The sequence below is a fragment of the Ochlerotatus camptorhynchus genome, unplaced genomic scaffold (assembly GCF_037179485.1).
Source record: "Ochlerotatus camptorhynchus isolate MF236.1 unplaced genomic scaffold, CSIRO-AGI_Acam_v1.1 ptg000232l, whole genome shotgun sequence".
Lineage (NCBI taxonomy): Eukaryota > Metazoa > Arthropoda > Insecta > Diptera > Culicidae > Ochlerotatus > Ochlerotatus camptorhynchus.
This window is the reverse complement of record NW_027040722.1, coordinates 6677670-6692091: the sequence shown is the minus strand read 5'-3', so window position 1 is coordinate 6692091 and position 14422 is coordinate 6677670. Positions and strand designations below refer to the sequence as shown.

General features: G+C 39.8%; 1 protein-coding gene across 3 annotated transcripts in view; it reads right to left on the bottom strand.

Moving 5' to 3' along the window:
• The window catches only part of E2f1 (E2F transcription factor 1), a 57239-nt gene extending 43244 nt beyond the window's left edge, over window positions 1–13995 (bottom strand). Inside the window, exon 1 of one of the 3 annotated variants that reach the window (XM_065225665.1) lies at window positions 13410–13995. The gene's annotated coding sequence lies outside the window, so the exon portion shown is untranslated. Of the gene's footprint in view, window positions 1–3522; window positions 4081–13409 lie in introns of those variants that run through there. The other 2 variants (XM_065225666.1, XM_065225662.1) reach the window with 2 other exon arrangements.
• Between the last annotated feature and the right edge of the window lie 427 nt (window positions 13996–14422).

Below are 14422 nucleotides of genomic sequence, written 5' to 3'. Positions count from 1 at the left end.
GATGTTATGCCTCAGAACATCCCGGCGGCACCGACTGGGATTGAACCCAGGCCTGCTGGGGTGAGAGATAATCACGCTTACCACTAGTTGGAACTCTTTACTCCCCAGAAGTTCTTTGAACTTCTCAATAAATTAGAGTTCTCTGGACTCCCCTAAAACACACGGAATTTTCCTTAAGCTCCCGCAGTTTTCCTGATATTCTTAACTCTTCTCCGAAGCTCTGAATATTTCCTCTCGATTCATGGTACTTCTTCAAAGTGATGATGACGATGATAGTGGTTTACCACCCATTGTAGCACGGAAACTAAGTCCGATAGCAGTGGGCTCTCTTCTCTGTTTATCTTGATCAAGCTTAACCTCTGCTTGTCCTCAACATGTCGCTGTATGAAGGGCCAAAAACGGATTGGGTAGATCGATAGGCAAAGTCGCCTATACGTATCTACGGAACAGTAAAGAATCTCCTTTCAGCAACTTGATCGCCAATTGGTCAAAAAGACAAACCCCCAAACAGGAAGATGCCCCTTTGAGTGGGGAGAAGAACCCGGCCTTTATCCACGAAATGTTATCAACAGGGAGTTGGCATTCCTACTCTCCCCGTCCAAATCGCTTCAATCGGATTCATGGTACTTCTTCAAATAGTTCCCAATTTTTTTTTTTTTTTGAAGTTAATGCAAATTCAGACACGGTCACTGACCTCAAAGCCACTTCTATATTTTTACATGGATTCGGATTGAAGAATTATTCAGAAGACATTCTACTGATCAACTATTTAATCAAACAATCCTTCACATATTTCTACACTATGTCAGCTGAATCAGAGGTTATTCAAATAATGACTTCATGACGGTTAGCTAAGCTAGTTTGAAGAACTCCAACTCCAACTGAATGAAAGTGCAAGAGACGACTCTCGAATATGATGCCTTCAACTAGATCATGTATTCAGGGGAAACATGTCAGAAGAGTATAACTCAAAAGGTAAACAATTACACACCCACGGAATCTGACTACACCAGCTCATAGAACGCACATTTCTCTGTCATATGATTTAGTTCAGTTTGAGTGGGTGTGTTGTCATTCGTAAGAAACTGACGATCCACCGTTTCGAGTTAGACCCTTCTGACATGTTTCCCCTGTATTATTCTGCAGATCTTGGACTGACGTGCTTTAGATATGAATTTTAATAATATTGTCTGCACCATAGTCCGAACTGTTTGAATTTTGGGCTGCTGCAATAAGTTTACAGGGTTTAGGTGATTCCATGCAGTTCCCATCGACGAAAGGAGTACACACACTGCCACCACCAACAAGCTTGTGCGTCGAAAATATACCCAACTGAGGATCGTGTTCTCTTTCCCGGACACCAGAATTGGACTCGATCTGATTCAACAAATTATCGTTGCTGCGTTTCGAGGTCATATTAAACTTGAACTAATCAAGATAGTAAAGTTAAATTAATTTGTTTGTCTTGATCCTATTATAATAAGATTCCGTGCTAATTTTACCACATAGTTTGATAAAGGATGTTTTTATCTAGCGTCCAAAATGTCAAATACAACAGAGAAAGGTTTTGCAGCTGAGTTATTAACGAAAGAGAAACTCGATTAAGAGAATCGATCAATGCAGATAGGACCTTTTGAAATTTAATAAATGTTAATACTTACCAACAAGACCATACGAAAATCAATCAAAACAAGTTACATCATAACAGCAAAGTTTGATTTCAATTGGATCGCCAGCTTTGCTCGGGGCGCGTGTCAGTTCCTAAAAAGCCATGCGATAAGCAATAAGCTTGATATGCGAAGATTTAACTAGACTTAGCCAATCACAGGTTATCGTACAGAACGGGATGTTTTCTTCAGCTCCAAGAGGCTTTCGGCAGGTTTTCACCATTCATGCGTCTGTGGGAACATGTGTAAACCATGCCATTCGGTCACACGCTGCTTCTAGATAAAGGAGAGTCAACCTATAAAAAAAGCATTGAAGCTGACAATGGAATGAGTGATTTTAACATGTATAGGGCAAAACTGAAATGAGCTGCAATTTTACGCAGTATTGAAATTGAAGGCTTTAAGAAGAGCAGTTGACGTCAGCCGAATATCTCCGATATTTGCAAGGAGATGTTCCAATCATCAATCGTCGAAAGCGAGATCTTAAAAAAAGAGTGTCTTCAAAAGAGTGTAGAAAGCAAACTATTCGAGTCAAACGAGATGTTTCGCTAGCTAGCTAGTTTATGTTGCTGTTAATTTTGTATTTTGCTCGATAGATAGAATCATGGTTTCATATTTAACTACTATTCTGTGATTCTGGGAACACATTTTCCGAAATTGATTTCCGATGAATAATTTGCAGGGTTGTATTGTAGAATCGTTCTACATGGCCCATAATCGCATATCACTCCAATCTTGACTAGATTTTCAATCTATAATATTATACGAATATGGGTAGTACAGCTACTGTTGCACTGGAATTTTATTGGAAATCTTAAGCCAAGTCGTCCTCGGACCGGAAGATACTTGTCCCGTCTCGGTTTATTAAACACATTTGATTCTTCCTGTCTAAGTTTAGAAGTCAGAGGTCTTCCAGCCAGACTAGAAAAAAAAACCTCAGGGAACGTTTACAGCAACTACTCTTTAAGATTATATGGATCAATTTCACGTTTTTACAAACCATGGTGTGAATTAAACGTATCGTGATCAACCAAACCCATGAACTGAGCTGGCAACACGGTAATACCTACTTGACGTACCAAAGAATAACACACATGGATACTAGTTTGACAATCAAGGAACTTCCGAAGTCAACATTTTTCCGTGTTCCTTGCTATGTTGAACCTACAGAATATGCTGCTCTCCTGACCGAGAAGCAAACTGTACAACTCACACACACACACGACCGATAAAAATAGGGTACAGTACGCGGTGAGAGAACAACAGAGAGGCCGCCGAAACGATACCGGGATACTACTGAACTGAACTGACCGAACGAGCGACGGTGTAGAGTTTGACAGTTGGCAGTAACTGTCAAATATAAACCGCCCTGGCTCCAAGACCTCCCCCCTCGGGGGCGAGTGAAGCCGATTGTCATGTGCAATTTTTTTTCATCTTTCCTTTGCTTCTCCACTTTGCACAATCGATACGCGACGAGAACCGTAGTAACCGGTGGCAGCAGCGCGACTGACCAAGTTAACCTTCGCCACCCTATTTCTCTTTTCGAGTTAATTTTACACCGCCAAGCTCTCTGGTATACAACCCATAGGGGGATTAGTGCCTGCCTCTGTAGAGTACAGTACGCGGGGAGGGAAGCCTTTGGAAAATATGCGACGCACAAGAATATTGCTCGAAAGAGAAGAAATTAAAAATTCGAAGGGGAGAGTTGAAAATGCATCAAACCCAAATAAAGTAATACGGAGGGAAGCCCTTGTGCCAACCGTGTGTGGCTGCACCACCCGGACAAAATAGTGCAGGGCTGTGTCTGTGGAGCTGGGAAGCAGCAGGAAGGATTTCTCGGATCACATTATAATACTTACGTCTTTATCGATTTTCATCGTTTCGTGGGGCGCGTTTTTAATTACTGCTCTGTTGCTGCTGCGGTGGCGGAAATCTTTACTCCGTCATCGCTTTTTCTGCGTTCTTCACAATTCGACCTGCGGTCGAAGATCGTGTGACGGTGCTCCTTACAAAATTTCCTCTAGAAAATTAAAAATCCCACACCACATTTCACAGTCTTCCATTTGGGGAGGCGGGGGTTGGATCGACCGTTCCGTTCCGGAACCACTTTCACACTACTCCGTCCGGGAAGGAGCCACCTTCTTCAGCACATTTTCACGCGCAACCACAGCCCGGTGGATACGACGACGATGGCGAGTGAAAAATGTCCGCCACGACACGGTGTGAATTCTTCCTCGTTTTCCTTTTTCCTTCACCACACCACTCACTACTCAGTGCACAGAAAACTTGCTGCTGATGCTCCCTGCTAGCTGGCTGTCTGAAATTCGATTCTGTAATGCTTCTTCTTTGGACGGTCGGTACTCTCTGGCTTCAACACTTTTGCCACAGGAGGCCTCACAGCCACAGCTCACCGTCGTCGTCGAACAGACTTCTCGCTTCTGCCTGTGGATGACTGTGTTGGTGCTCGCCGGGTGTGCTGGCTGGGTCCTTCTTTCTCGTTCTTGCTTCTCTCTGATCATGCGAATCTTGTACTGTATGAATGGCTCTGAGTTTGACACATGAGTGAGACGATGTGCGTGCGTGGTGCGCTCCAACCGCTCCAACACGGCCAAGCAGAGAGATCTTTCAAAGTAACGTCCAGTGACAGTTGTTGTTGTTGTTGTTTTTGCGAACGTAATTTCATTTTTCAATATGAAGTAGTTTCTTGTATCTAGATACGACATTGCGCATGACATTTGCGATACATTGCTCGACCAAAGAAGCGATTACTGCGAAATGCAAGTTTACATGGAAATTACTATGGCAAAAAAGGGACCCTCTGGTTCATCTCGTCCTAATTCTTCGCCATATTGCTCTGCTGATCAATTTGTTATCTATAACTGTTTCAACTATAACTAGTTGATGGATTTAAAAGTCGATAGGTTTTTGAGATCCCGAACAGAAATTTAAAAAAATTAACAAAGCTTCCCTTTTATTAAAAAAAAAAACCAACAAAGGATCTACGTAGATCCATTTTGCGTGTAGAGATCCAATATGCTTTGATTCGAGCAGAAGAAAGCCATTCGGCTTGTCGCTTCTGCCAGTCATCGACTTCTAACTTCAAATAATAGTATTTACCGACCGTGCATTTGAATACCAGTTCTATTCCAGTTTGTTGTTTCGTTTCCTGAATCCATCCTCCGTACTCCGTTTCCTCATTAGATTCAACATAATTATCCAATTCTTCTTTATTCCTCCAACAGCTTCAGCTAGCAAACCAACGCCAAGTGATGTTCTTTATTCACTCCGATTTCTCTTGGATATTTCCTCCTAGAATAAGAATCCTGTCAATATCTCTTTGTTTGTTTGTTTACATTTGGGTCTGGTACGTTTGACATAATGGGCACTTTGCATAATCGATGATTCAGTGTTTATCCATGATTGCTCTAGCTTGTCCGCAGAAATTTTCTAATAATTACGTCATACCCTAAATCCAGAACAACATGTGAAAAGGGCATACAAGCTTTTTGTAAACAAACCTTTGTAGGCCCTTTTCTCACCAACCGAGGGTCGCCCACGCAAACCAGCAATATCATCGGAAAGGGGAAAGTGTCCCCTACCCGGTGATGTGAAAGGTTAGCGTTGGTGTCATATGGGTGGCGAGAAAAGGGCATAAGAAGGTTTGTTTACAAAAAGCTTGTATGCCCTTTTCACATGTTGTTCTGGAAATAGTGTAAGGATTAAGGAATCTTGCACTTCTTGAGTACACTCAATTCTGCATTTGCGTAATTTTTTTTTTCGTCTCTATTTTTGATCGTGCCAACAGCAACCAAATTAAATGCAACATGTTTTAAAAGATTTAAGAAATATATATGGTGGTCAGTTTTTTAACTATCAATGATCTAGGAATTGGGAAAAAGGAATACCGGCTAAAACTCCATCCACGGTACCTTCTTCTATGTGTACATTGAATTGACTATCGTTCAAATCAATGACGCTTGGATCATATTTACCTAAAAGAAGAAGACCTGACACAGAATAGAAATTTCAAAAATCAAATCTAACCGCGTCGTTGATTTCAGAAGATCGCTTCCGCTTATTTCTAGATTGTACAACGGACAAATTGAATCCTGCTAACAGCCAACCAACAACAAAGCGGATAATAACAAGAAAACGAAAGCGTAGGAAATTCTTCTACACATATGTAGCCCAGCAAAAAGTCACTCCCCTCAAAACGTACCTAAGAGCGGTAAATGCCGTGCAGGCAGGCATAGGAACATAATAATGTTATTGTTCCTTCAATGGGTTGAGCACCCATTGAACAATGTTCTATGCTACAAGCCTAGAATCGAAGCGAGACAGCACCAAGCTTTTTGACAGCAGTCTGTTTCTTTCTGTCTGTCAACCACCCCACAAACACAAACGAGCATCACCGTCTTACAGTTGCTATATTCATAGTCCGGCGGATACAATGACGGCAGTCAATTTGAACATAGTCACTTGCCAGAGCCAATCGAGCATGGCATTTTCTTATTGGATCAATGTGTGGCGGAAGTGTTGTGATCATGCGGTAATTCAATGTATCAAAAATCAAGACTTCTAGACTAACATTTGAAAAGGGCGTAATTCCAAAATGACCATATCGAGAAAATCGCTTCTGAATTTTGATGACCTAAAAATTAATCCTATTTCACGACTTTCCATTTTCTGTATGATTTTATAAGCTTGACATATAGTTAATAGTGTAATCTATCATCATGCATCACTAAAAACTCAAAAAAAGTTTTCTTTGTCGTGAAATCGAGAAGAAAACATCATACGCCCTGATAATTTCATACATGTTGTTACCCCCCGGATCATCCACCCTTTGAACTGCCAACACTGGTGATACGCCGTGGAAGTACACCCTCGGGATATTTTGTTTGTTGTTCCGCCTTGGTTCTTCGTTCGCAAATTTTGTGAGAGTGGAATTACGCCCGGAGATTTTTTGGCCTTCTTTTTGTTCGTTGTTTACACGTGAACTATCAATCGGATGCATTTCAAATGAATCGGGCGTGACTAGATATTACAGACTCAATAAGTTTGGCATATTAAAACGATATAATTCGTAGTTCTGGTGCAAGGCGTAACAACCAGATGCATCATAGAGTTGAAAGTTGGAAATACGCCATGTAAGAAGAAATGTTTTTGATGATTTGAAGTGATATTTTCTTCTATATTTTCGTGTTTATCGAGTAGTTTGTGAACTATTCTCTCTATATGTGGCAAAATATGGTTTGCTTACATTTTGGCTCTTACGCCCCTTTCAAATGTTAGTCTAGACTTAGAGTCTAATAAAAATAATGTTTGGGGGCAATTCTTCAATGCGTTCTTTTGGGCAACATTGACGCTCCCGAGGACGCTCCTTCCAATTTTCCAATAGAAAAGTGAGGAAGTTCACTGCAAGTACGCGTTGATAAATTTTAGGATCATCGATATTTTGCTAAAAACATTTCTTTCTTAATCAGTATAAAATTTTAAGTATTTATATTGATGATTTGTGGTGATAAAATTTGTTAAAAATTCTGCAAAAGCTTGAGCATTTTCACGTGGTGCCACCGGATTTGTGTATTCGCCAGACTATGAATATAGTGACTATACACCGTCTTGGGATCGCAGTTTCGGTAAACGTCATCTGTTTTGTTCTCTTCACGCACTCCTCGAATCGAAGCGAAGCGCAATGCCGATTTCGCGTTCGGGCTCGGAATCGGAACGTTACGACGATGGATTTCCCCCCGAATGTATTGGTGTGTTTATGCTCAGTACGCTGCTTGCATGTGTGTGAGTGATTTGTTGCGGACTGCGGGAAGAGTGAAAAGAACGATCACCTTTTCGGCGCACCAGCTGTTGTTGTTGGTGGACCGAGAGCGGAGCAGTGCTGCCAGTATGGTGGTAAGGGTAATAACCAAGAAAATAAGATGATTAAATTTTATTTAAAGTGATTCGCTGTGACATACTTATTCTCGTGACCACTTCGAAACTTTAAGTGCCCAAATATCAGCTTGTACGACACGTGCAACATTCAAATTGTTACTCCATGTTTGCTGCAGTGCAACATACATGAAGTAGCAATTTCAAATGAATTGGGGCATTGATTTCCGAGATTTGAGTAATAGAAAATTCGAAGTGGAAGTGAAGTGCATGTATAGCCTACGTGACCGCCATTTGTGGACTCTACAAGGAATCACCTTAAGTATTGTCATTGTAACCATGTTATTTACTGTCAAAACATTGGACATTTTTGTCCATCACCATAAAATCACAACGTAATTCATGGTTCACAACAATGAAAATCATGGTATTTGAGAAATTTACAGTAAAAAAGGGGGGTTGTTAAGCATCTTAACAATATAAAAAAGTGATTTTTCTCGAACAAATTTGATCTCATCACACTAATTTTCGTTGTTTGAGCATTGTATCGTTAAAAATCGAAATCCATTTTTTCTCCCGTACAATAATTTAACAATAAATTTTAATGTACACGAAATTCAACAGTAAAAATCATTGTAATTTCGTTGTTATATTATAATTATTTTTTTTCGGGAATTTATCACGCCCAGGGCTGGTAAATGTCATTTTCAATGAAAGATCTCACGCGATAGGGGATTGATCTGATTTCCGTCCTACTAAGCACAACCCGCGCTTTACCTCTCTTTTCTGAACGAGTTTAAACAAAAATTGAAATATTTCTGTCAAAGATGACTTCTAAATTTATTCACCTTTCCATACGTACCGTTAGATTTGATAAAGAGTCCAGAGCTGGTATTAGTTATATCATTAGTTTTCTTGTCATTTTCCAATGATCAAGCACTCATGAGAATAATTCTATTGCGGTTTTTGCATCTACATTTTCAACTGATTTAGATTAAATGTAACCGAAGGTAATCGGTAGAGTCAATATATTATTACGATTTTCTCGGTACAAGCAACTTTAAAAGCAATAAATGAGCTAGTAATTACGATGATCACAACTATGTCACATTTTGTCATGACGAAAAATTCGATGAGATTTTGAAGAAAATCTCTATCATCGTTTTCTCACCCGAGTTTACTATGATTTTGGCAAAACTACTATGCATGCTCAAAATGCATAGTAATTTTGATAGAAATAATAGTAAAAATAAATTAGATTGTTTTCCGCAAAAATCTATTGGTGAAGGTATTTAATTTAAACCGGCAATATAATATTTTTTCCAATGGATTTTGTTTCAGTGAGGGTGTCGACTTAATGAAGTAAATCAAATTCCCTGATTTTTCAGTCGTTTTTCAAAAAAATCCACAACTATCCCAATTTTTCTTAATTTACAAGTTTTGAACATGACACAAACGCAAGAAAATCAGTTCAAGCGGTAACCACTAGTCCAGTGTTACTATAATTAATAGCGATGTGTTAAACAAACGATAACCATTAAATTTTTGATATCAATAAGCAAAAACGACTTGCTTAATCACCGTAATGTTTTCATCAAATTCATGATCAGTTTCTTACTTCGATTTACTCCATGTTACGAGGAGAGGTCCTTGGCATGGAAAATTTCTCACCCCTAGTAGTTACTTTTCTGACTGTTTCCGAATTTTACGCTTGAGGCAGAAATTCATCTGGTTCCCCTCCATCTAGCATTTGAAACACTTGTCTTTAAAACCCGTTATAAAATGTATTTTTTGAGCACCTGCACATGTTGAGACCCAGCTCAGCAAGAAAATACTTCAGGTTAATGCGCTAGTCCGCGACCGGGTTCCGTATACATCCAATTGCCGAGATTTTTACCGCCAAGTGCTCGGCAACTATCTAGGCAAAAGATAAGCTTGCAATGAAGTTCGGTTATCGTAATTCCAACACACAACAATAACAAGATAATCTGCCGAGTTGTAAAAAACGAACAATGTCCACAGAGACAATACTATCTATCAAATTTGCTGATACCGTGATCGATATCGAGGGAAGGTATGTTGCTATTTCTGGCAACCTTTGTCACAACACAAATTCTCAGTATTTTAATATTGATCCACTTATTATTGTTTAACATAAGTCCTCTGACGAATAAAATTTCGATTCTATTTGACCAGTTTAATGTTTGACTATCAAAAATGTGACTGTGACGCATATTGTATCTTTTAGAACAACTTTCAAGTAATTACTCTAAGAAGTTCAAACTCGTCCAAACTGAATTAAATTTAAAATGTCACAATAATAAAACTTACTAGGACGTAACCAGGCTTTTAAGCATTTAAAGATCCAGAATACTCAATAATGCCACCCTTAAAGTCGTCCATTCAAACAAGACCATTATCCTAAATTCAAGTTGCGTTGTTTATTATCTGAGCTTATCAAGCTGTTAATCACACAATAAGAAACTAGAACTACAAGTATTCAAAAAAGATCATCCTCTTTTCTTAACCTTTTACCATTATTGTATTTACTTAAAGGTACTCCAAAACGACAAAGGTTTGATGTTTGTTGGACAAAACTAAATTCAATGTTCATCAAGAGACGCACCAATCTAATTGGAGGTTAAACTATGTCAGAGTCCATTAGGTATAGAATCTGCTCAGAGATACACCATTTAACCTACTAGGTGAGTAGGAGGTTAAATTTTGCCACAACCAAAACCGTCTAGCGTCTAATAAAAGATTGAAATTACTTTTTACTAACCCTCCGATCACAGTTCAAAACTCAGGGATGTGTCCTAACCCAATGGAAGTTATTTTTTGCAGATAATAACAGTAATTACTACCCAAGTTAGCAAACACAAGTTCCCAATTCTATTTAAAATTTAACATTTGAATTTCTCACCATCCTCGATCGTGTAGAGTAAAGCGGAATCGACTCACTTATTAAAAAATAAAACTAAATGTTATGGTAAAAAAGATACTTGAGTTTTAAAACTAAGTGCGTACTCTTGTCGAGGTCAGCCATATTAATATTCTGATTAGAAAAAAATTCTGCATTTTCTGAGATTCCCTGATTTTTCAGGCAAGAAAATGAATTAACTGATTTACCAGGTTTTCCAGGTAGTCTATACCCGGACTATCCTAATGATGAACTACGGCCGAAAAGCACTAAAATGTCAATCAAATAACAAGGAGATTTCGATACACTGGGCATCGCTAATTTTGAGATCTAATAAAAGTAGGTCTGACTCGGAAGAGGTTTGAACAACGTATGACAAAGGCTATTTTATTATTATCATAACTTACTACTATATAACGACGCCGGTGGTGTAGTGGTAAGCGTGATTACCTCTCACCCCAGCAGGCCTGGGTTCAATCCCAGTCGGCGCCACCGGGATGTTCTGAGGCATAACATCTCTGATCACGCCTTCCTTCGGATGGGAAGTAAAGCCGTTGGTCCCCGGTTCATGAGTTGATGGGTCGATAGGTAGGGTCCAGGTGTGGGAGCTGCCTTCCTGGCACGTCGGTAGCATTGGTGCTCAGCATAGAAAACAAGATCGACGGAAAAAACAAACCAAAGGAAAAAAAAAAAAAACTTACTACTATGTAAAATAATTCAGTGATTAGGTACTCTAACAAGATCTTTGTGTCCCCTGCAAGGGGTAAGTCACTCAGCACATTATGCCGAAATTAGATTCGGAACAGTTTGGGCACATCCATCGGCACACGACACAATCTCGTAGGCATTGGATTGTTGTAAATAAAATCGGAGCACTGCTGGGCAACTCCGGAGAACTTCGAGATTAGGGCGTAATTGCTTTTGTAAACAAACACGTTATTTACCGACTTCTTGCGAATTAAGGCTCAATCTCAAAAACTAATAACACAAATAGGTAGAGGAATGGTTTCTCTATCATTTGGTATAGTTTGTTTGCAAGATTGTTCTTTTATTCGCGAGAAATCGGCGATTGACGTGTTTGTTCACAAAAGCAATTACGCTCAAATCTCAAAGTTCTTCAGAACTGTCATTGAAGTTGTTCACAACATTACGTGCTGTTTGACTGTACATTCAGGAACATCCTCTAATTGAATATACCAGAGAAACTCAGACCAGCAGTTTACTTATATATCTAAATAAATGTAGGTTCTAAAGTGGGCTCAAGAGAAAGCGCCAGTTAGTCAGATCCCATTAGTACCTTAATTCAAATATTGCTGCAACTCACACAAAACACACTACAGAAGTCTATTCATCGTCCTCTATAGACGGTCTCTAACAATATTCCACACCGGTTCCAACTCTTACCGGCCGCTGATAGACCGTTGCTTTTCACATTACGAAAGCCTAGGTTTCTGGTCTGCCTTTGAGGGCATTTTAAAACCCTAAAACACAGGACTTTTACTATCCTATCAACGCAAAACACCAAAATTTCGCACACCCGCCACTTCCCGCGTTATCCTGATTCCGATTTAACATTGCGATTTCAAACCAAAACTTTCAAGGTGTCAGAAATACCGGGTTGCCGGGATGGGTATTTTACAAACAATTGCAGCTTGCTGTATAACCGGTACAATCGGCACACCTGCGGCACACTTGAGGCAAACTGACAAATAATATGAGCCAAGATTGGTGTGCGGAGTGACCTACCCCTTGGTCCCCTGCCACTTAAAAATATGGTGAAAATTAGGGTGACCACTGAAATTTCATTTTGAAATTCCCAGATCAAACGTTCTAATTTTCAGGTTTTTATTCAATTTAACGTAATTTAATAAAAAAACGTAAGTTCTTTTAAAATTGATGTTATTTATTGTTGTATTTAAGTTGGCACATTATTTTTATAAGAAAACTATCATCAACACCTCTTCTCATATGCATGCAAATAACTATTATTTTGACAGTGAACATGCATAAGGGCGTAAACGCGATGATCGATTTTATTCGTCGATTGTATCTTTTGTTAATAACTCGCTAGATTTTTCTCGTTTCTCGTTGCGTTTGCTGTTGCTTTTGATAGCTAATACAACCTGTTACAATTCTGCATTGAATAAATTCTAGAAAATTGTTTCGCTTAGCTGTAGCAATGCAAAGAGAAAATGGATCATCGCGTATACGCCCTTATGCATGCTCACTGTCGAAATACATTTAGAATTTAGATGACACACTTTGAGAAGTCACGGTTTAGGTAATCGGTGATTGATGAAGTCTTTGTCTCTCAAATTTTGATTTCGAAATTTTAATGTTTTTGTTTGCGAAATGAGTCGTTTCCATTCGTTATGTACCTATTTCGGGAAAAAAAATTAATTCTCCACTATTATATTGGTAATATTTTATCGCCCAAAAATCAACCCCTCTAGCTAGTAAATTATCACACTAAAGCTTCATGTTGATATTAGATAACATTTCCAACCAACTCTTAAAAGTAACAAAACACTTTGAATGCAACCTCTGAAGCCAAATCAAATGGCACCATGTGGCTCATCGCCCCTTTTCACACGTTGGTCTTGATATGTCATCTAGTATCTGGCAGCACTGCTTTGCAAAAGACCCGACACTCCGAAGTAGCATCAACATAAGCACACCAACACACAACAACCCTCCATCATTCACTCACACACATGGAAGAAAAATTCACACACAACCGAACATAGCACCTACTTTTACATGCAGCGCTCGATTTCCAACGTTCGCAACCTAGCTGTAAAAGTGTCATCAAAGCGAAAAAGGGGGACATTTTTGACGAGGAAGAGAATACGAATAAAAATACGAAAGAGGGTGGGGTGTGCGGAATGAATCCGTCGCCGTACTCGTCTTTCCTTCCCAGCCTTTTCTCTTACCTTTTTTTGCGGTTTCCTTGGGGGTCCTTCCCTAGAAAGCTGGAGCACCACCGACGAGGACCGGCAGGAGAAAAAAAAAAGCAGAACAGCGCCAACTCACTCTACCACCACTGCGACCCACAGAGGATAGCTGCAGCAGTAGCCATGACGGGGCTCGTAAGTCTCTGTGTGTAAAATATTCGACAATTGGTAAAATTTCAACGAAACAAAAACCGCGCGTTTTATGCTAACATCTGACCTCGTCCGAAAATCACTTGCTTCTAGGTTACTTCACTCCTAGCGCTATTTGCTACTCGGACTTTTTTTCACGGCCACGAACTTCGTCTATCCCGCACCCTCCCGGAAAAATGGGGAAAATTTAGCACTTTTCGACCAAATTCATGGAACTACTCCGTTTTGTACAATCGACAACGAACAATAAAATGCATTCGCTACCGAAATTGTCCCATTTGAAGGGCACTTTAAGGCTTCACAGTGTTCTAATTTTTGTACAAAATGGACAACTTTTTCCTCAATCGATGGATGGAACCCTCGGCGCACTCGGGATTGGAAAAACGACTCTTCTTTTCGGCGGCAGTCCGCGCTTTGAAAGCTTCAGTCTTCAGTTCTCTTTCACTTTTACTACACCAACCAAAGATGAACAGCAGCGGTGGACAAGTCTTCTGGCACCAATACCAAAGCACCACCGACCGATACACCCAGCCAGCAGCGCAGTAGAAAACTCAAGCGGTGATCGATTTAAATCGACTTTCCACTGGTGTGCGTGATACAAAAAAAAATATGCTGCCTCAAACGGAGAAAGTCGATTCGGGCAACATATTTGTTTGGCTTTGTAAACGACACCCCCCACAGGAATGGGTGCCAGTTTTAAGGATTATGGGTCCAGTTCGATACAAATTTAATAGGGCTATGGGATGTGAACCAGACTCAGGCCCCTAAACTCGGCCAGAAGGTTTTTTTTACTGTATTTTTTATTCCGGATACTTGGACGTCGTTTGATCGCTGATAAGGAT